Source organism: Amaranthus tricolor, chromosome 12, assembly GCF_026212465.1.
Source record: "Amaranthus tricolor cultivar Red isolate AtriRed21 chromosome 12, ASM2621246v1, whole genome shotgun sequence".
NCBI classification, from domain to species: Eukaryota; Viridiplantae; Streptophyta; class Magnoliopsida; order Caryophyllales; family Amaranthaceae; genus Amaranthus; species Amaranthus tricolor.
The window spans coordinates 8146414-8153590 of NC_080058.1; the positions used below are offsets into that span (position 1 = coordinate 8146414).

Genomic DNA, 7177 nt, shown 5'->3' on the forward strand with positions numbered 1-7177 from the left:
TAACATATTTATTTCATTGAATTTGTACATTCATAGTATGAAGGTATTTCTTCAGTGTACATTGAAACTATACGAGATATGTATGACAGAGTGTCGACTAACATTCAAACACCGGTGGGGATAACAAAACCTTTTTGGTTAAAGTTGGCCTACATCAGGGATCGGCTCTAAACCCGTTTATTTTTACTGTCACTATGAAAGAGATTTCTCAATCTATTTGGGAGACGATACCATGGTGCATGCTTTTCGTGGACGACATAGTGCTGGTAGCAGAAACTAGAGAGGAGATTGTAATAAATTGGATGAGTGGAGGGATGCTATAGAAGCTAAAGGGTTGCGCATTAGTTGTACGAAGACTGAGTATCTGCGATGTGACTTTAGTGGGACAGCACCGGTAGGTGAACCAGAGGTGTCTACTGGAGAAGCAATTGTTATATGTACGACCAAGTACAAGTATTTGGGATCGATCATTCAAAGGGATGGAGAGATTGACGGAGATATAAACCAACGCATACAAGCGGGTTGGATCAAGTGGCGTGCAGCCACCGCGGTGCTATGTGATAGGAAATTTCCAACCAAGTTAAAAGGAAAATTCTACCGGACAGCTATCAGGCCTGCTCTGCTATATGAGACTGAATGTTGGCCTGTTAAGAAGTTTTTTGACATAGGATGGAAGTTACAGAACTGCGTATGCTGAGGAGGATGTGTGGGCACACATTGATGGATCGAATTAGGAACCAAGAGTTTAGAGACAAACTAGGAGTAGCCCCTATTTTTGGAAAAATGTGCGAAAATAGAATGAGATGGTTTGGACATGTGCAGAGAAAGACTCTCGCCGCCCCTGTGAGGAGAGTAGAAAGCATTATAGTAGAGGGTAAGAGGACTCGAGGAAAACCCAGAAGAACTTGGGATGAGCAGATAAAAGTTGACTTGCGGAAGCTAAACTTCTCCGAGGGCCTGACTAAGGATAGGGGTAGTTGGAGGCATCATATCCATATTTAAGATTAATGATGTCTTCGTAGGTTCTTGCCATCCTGCTCCTCTCATTTCTTTTATTAGTATTTTTGTCAGCTTTTATTTTGTAGGTGGGTTTACTTTTTTCTTTTACAAGTCATTTTTCCCATGTAGCTACGTCTCCGTATCTTTCTCAAGTCGGGGGACTCCTTTGGCCGCGCTCTTCTCTATGGGTATGAGTTGCCACCGTCCTTCCCTCCCCAAACCCTGTCCATACTTTTTTCTATGTGCGGGATTATACTGGGTTGGATGATGATGATGATGATATAAATATAGCCGTCACATTTATTTATGGGCCCTTGAGCAAAAGATAAAAGACCCTCTAAAAACTTAAGGCGTAATAAATATATACACATTTTGTTTTTTATTGTTGATATTTTTTAACTACTTTATAAAAAAAGTACTAATAACACATATTACTATGAGAAAAATGTAAATTATATCTAAATTCAATTCAAGTTGATATCAACCATATAAGGAAAATAAAATTTTTTAGGCTCTAAAATTGAGGCCCTAAACGATAGTTCATTTTTCCCTTGCTAATCGATGATCATTACTGTGAAACAATGGGCTCCAACTTTATTCTAATATTTATAATCAGGATATAAACAAGGTCCCATATTAACGTATTAAACTTTTAAGCTATTCAAATTTGGTAACAAATTGACTTGCGAGTTTTCAATATAATATTCATTTTGCTAATATATTCTTTAAGTATATTAAGAAGGAATTATAGATTCTTTCTTTTATTTATTGTGAGGAAAATTTAATCATAAAAATTACGAGAAAAGTAAATAGTTGTTTACTTATTTTGTTTAGGACATAACTGTAACAATACGGACAACATATTATAAAAACTTTTTTGTTTCAATAGTGTCCTTGTCAAACAACGAACACGAGCACGGTCCACCACGAAGCAGAATATCGCGCTAGTGTTGCTAGGACAACTGAATTGTTATGGATTTGCAATTGCCTCATTGAACGTGGCAACTATTCACAACTATTCATCTCAAACTCCAGTTGTCTACTTTGATAACAATAACAGCTACGTGAACATGATGAAAAAGGATACTTCGAGTGTCCAATATCTAAATTCTTAGCGCAAGACTAGCTAGTAGATGCCTTAACAAAACCTCTTTCTCGGACTAAATTTCAGTACCTTTGGATAATCAAAAATTGGGCTTTCTAATTCACGGCCCATTTTGAGGGGTATGAAAAAAAAGATAGTAGTATTCTTTATTAAAATTGTTTTATCATGAGATAACTTAATATGAGCTGATTCAATGTTTAATTTAAAAAAACTGAACAAAAAAAATTGTTTCTAACTTACTTAATCAGTTGTTTTTTTAAAAAAGCATCAATTGGGCTACTTATATGGGTCCATCTCACGGTGAGACGGTCTTATACAAGACTTGTTGGACTCATTATCTTGACAGCTATTCTCTTGAGAGATCGTCTCTTTGATAGACGTATCTCAAGCCCAATCCATTAACGTTTTCTTACTATATTCTTAATGCCTACTTACATTATCCTTAATGCTTACTTTCCGTATCTTTGATAACTACTTTCAATATCTTATATGTCTACTTACATCATTTTTAATGCCTATATTTTACAAGATATATAATAAGCAACCCAATTAAAAATGGTCTCTCAAAAAAAACGTCTCTCACAAGAATTTGTTATCTTAAACTATCTTCATTGTATTTTTGTAATCTTTTGTTATAATCTTTTCCTGATTATTCTCCTTCTAGGAGAATTTCATAGTTGTCCAAATTCTAGGATATCCTTTACTAAATTAGTTCATAACCCGTATCATATAAATTAAAATTGTTCTCTATCAATGAAAAGTAATTTGTTAATGGTTATATGAAATGATATCATCAATAGCGCATCCGAAAAAAAAAGCTATGTCAATTTTTTTATTTAAAATGCATCATTTAGGTTTCAAACTCTAATAACTCATGTGATAGATGATATACTAACCAACTCACTCAGGGTATATCTACATAACTTATTTAATTTTATTTTGGATAACTTAAATGATATGAACTGAATTTAATGACTACACGCTAGATCCACTCAAAAATGATATATTTGTCATTATCCAAAGCAAAGAAGAGTAGAATGAGCATATATAGTTAAACTTATAATTTTATATTCTTTTTCAATTGATTTTTTATTCTACTCTTATCCCTTAACCCTAATCAAACAAAGTTATGAAACATTTTTTTAAGTCTCGCTTTCAAGTCCCATGATAAGTCTTGCAATATTCATTCCCTAAAAACAAACGACCCATAAATGCATCGGTGCCCAAGTACTTTTAGTCGTGAAATGATCGCTAAAGTGGTCGGTAATTTCCAATCAAATATGGGTGGTCAAAGTATTATAGTTGGTATTAAAGCGTATTTTCCTAATCGGGGTTTTTGAGAGTGTGCGAGGTGATCTGCAGTATAAGATCTCCTCTTTCTCTCGTATATAAAAAAATTAATAAAAAAAAATATATTAAATTAATAAATATATTTACAATAAATAAGACGCAAAATAAAAATTTTACATTAAGAATCTAAAAAAATCCTAATGTCCCGAGTTAAGTGTGGTAGAATGCAAATATTTTTGTAGTGGAAGTATCCTCAGTGTAAAGGGCACATGGACAGGACAAGGTACTGCCGTTAACTTTAAGTTTATTATTCAGATCAAGAGAAATTGAAAGTCTACTGATATAATTTTATAATTATATTGCATGTTCTATTGAAACTTCTTACAACGACTATATATATATATATATATATATATATATATATATATATATATATATATATATGATGCATTTGGTTAATTAGTGGGTTGTTGATTGTTCAGGTGATACAAAATCTGAATTATATAAGAATAAATGTTAGTGAATTATAAAGATGTAGTTGATATATTTAATCATGCATTGATAGATAAAATACTTTTTGGAAAAAATGCAATATAATTACCTATTAATAGTTTAGTATTTTCTAAAATAATGGTAATCTTTCATAATTAGGGATAGAAAATATTTTAGTTGGTAAGTGAATGTGGTACACTTTTAAATAATTTATTTTATAAAGTTTACAAGCCATTGGTTAAAGGAAGGCTAAGTTAGGTGAAAATTGAAGTCTGAATTTTGCATAAATAAATAAAGCGATACTTGCTCAAACTAAGAAAAGATCTTATATAGTTATAGTCATAGTCATAAATCTAATTTTCCTTTGAAAATAAAGTCTGGATGGCGGAAGGTAACGAACAATTCATATCCATATATACCCTTCCAAATAAAGGGTCGAAAAAAAGTGGTTAAAATTACTCCAAAAAATCACCCCTATACAAATAGAAAATTAAATGGCGTCGTGTCCTCATGAGAATTACCTACAAATAACAATACTTGCCAAAAATAGAGCTGAGTAATAAATAGACACTACAAAAATTGTTGCATCTACCTACGCATAAAAATGCAGTTAGGCACGATAATATGTGAGGCTGATACAATTAGCCACGCTTAATTAAGCGTGGTCTTTGCTTGTGTTGGTAAATTTCGAGGCACGCTTAATAAGTGTGGCTAAAGTTTCTAATAAAAATGGCTAATAGTATCTTTTAGCCACACTTATAGGTTATCAGTCACGCTTATAGGTGTTGAGACTACAGCAGCACGAAAGAATATTACAAAGTTGATCATGAAATCAAGATCCTCTCATTTAGAATACGTTACTACCTGCTGTTGGCTTTTGCTTGATATTCATTCCTCTTCAAAATTTCATTTTCCTTGATATTTCCTGCAACTGCAAGGTTGTTCCTTCATTAACTACAGTAAAACAAGCATATTACAAAGTCGATGATAGTTCAATGGTATGTGAACCATTTGCTTGAGATGCTTTAAAGACACCAAAAATCAATACCAAATATGTATTCATGTTTGTGTTTAATCAGATAATAAAATTAATTGGCAATATATCCTTGGATAGTAATTAATTAACTTAACCCTTTTATTTGCTTCAACCTTGACATTTAAATCAACCTAAGTTTATAGAGCCTTAATACGTTATTATACCATGTTAAAACTAATTAATAATATAATTTTCATAAGCCTATAATTAATCAAATACTAAACCAACATTCTTGTTAAACATCTTCAAATTAGTAGAACATACACATTAACTTTCAACAGCTCCAACACGGCAGCATAACTGAGATCCAAACCAAAATAAGTAAAATGATGTCTTAGCACATTCATTTAAAGGTTAACTACTCCTTCAAACAGCTCCTTTAAACCAACTCCAATCTACTTAGCAAGGAATAAGCACATTCATTTTAAAGGTTAACTCAAAAATCTAGTAACAATAATCACTTGATATGAATTGATGTCTTTACACTAGGGAACGATAACATTTAAAGAGAACATGAAGTTTCTTCATTACCTGCTTTTTATTTCCACATATATATATATATATATATATATATATATATATATATATATATATATATATAGGTAGAAACTAGGATTCGGTTGAATGTCTTTGATTTTGGGACCTTTAATCAAGATTTGGGTTCAATGATACAAAGACATCTTTTTGAAATCAAAATAAAGGAAGTAGGAATATCAAATTAATTTGCTAACCTCAAATACTAATTGTAATTCGCAATCTAAAAACGTATTCACGACATATATCTTATTTTAGGTTCGACAGATCTTTAGTTCCTTGAGTTCAATTTCTAATCAAATTGAGGATTAGGGTTTAGCCAAATCTCCCATCAATCACGAACCACCACATAGGTTATTGAGAATGAATGATAGTGTGCTTTGTCACATCATCAATTTTTGTTACTACATTTATCGTTTTGTTTAGCTAGAGTTATTTTCATGTAGGATCTTGATTCTTGTGTCCTACTATTTATATGATGTTTTGTGTACTCTTTATTACAGAATAATAATTCAGAAGTTCTTTTTTCATTTCCTCCATCTTCTCTCATTGTTTGATATCAATACATCTTCATCTTCATAATTCAATGTTAACCAAAACTCCAAATCTTTAACATGGTATCAGAGCAGGTTGTTAGATTTTGATTCACTCTCATCAGCGATCGTGTTCTACCGCCTCTAATTCAATTTGATTACAGTTTCCTTTCTGTTATTTCTTTTCTCATATTCTTTCTTTATTTTTTTATTTCTTTTCCATGGATACCAAAAATACTTGCGTAGCAGAAATTAATAAGGACATGAAAACAGATACTAATATTACAACAGACCAAACGAAAAATTCGGGAAGCATATACTACTTGCACCCTTCCGATTCGGCAAGTACTAAATTGGTTTCTGTTGTGTTTGATGGAACGTGCTACAGCAACTGGAAAAGATCTATGATTATAGGTCTAGATGCTAAAAATAAAATTTGCTTTGTAGATGGATCTTTGCCTAAACCGGAAGATAATGCACCAGATGAGAGAGGGAATAGATGTAATAATATGGTCATAGGTTGGATGATACCCTCCCTTGACAGAAACATAGCAAAGAGTATAATGTACATGAAAACAACAAACTGTATTTGGAAGGATCTTGAAGAGAGATTTGGGTCACCTTTATCATCACATATGTATAGACTCTAAGAAAGACTTCTCAATACAACTCAAGATCCAGGAATAACTATAGCAGAATATTTTACCATGGTAAAGTCTTTATGGGATGAAATTGATGACTTAAGACCTTTACCACTTTGCAATTTTCATCCAACTACCAATTTTGTTAAAGTTTAGCAAGATCAAAGATTAATGACTTTCCTTATCTAACTTGACCCTCAATATAAGTCAAGTTAGAATCACTATTCTTTTGAGGAAAGAGTTGCCAGATGTTAGTGAAGTCTGTAAGATGCTTCTTCAAGAGGAAAGTCATAGAGACATAAACATAGAGAGTAACCACACTGATTTTGTGGCGGATAGGAAGAAATTTTATGAAAAGGGAAAGAATAGAAATCATAATAATGGGAAGAAACCATTCTATTTCCATGAAAATTGAAAAATTGCAGGCCATTCCATTGAGCGGTGTTTTAAAATACATGGGTATCCAACAAAGAACAACCCAAGTTCATCCAAAACTTTTGCCACTATCGCCAATGTTGATGACAATTCGGTTAACAACAAGACAGGA

General features: G+C 32.3%; 1 pseudogene; it reads left to right on the forward strand.

Annotated features, from left to right (window-relative positions):
• Positions 1-239: 239 nt before the first annotated feature.
• Positions 240-6013, forward strand: LOC130828514 (uncharacterized; annotated as a pseudogene).
• The last annotated feature ends 1164 nt before the right edge of the window (positions 6014-7177 follow it).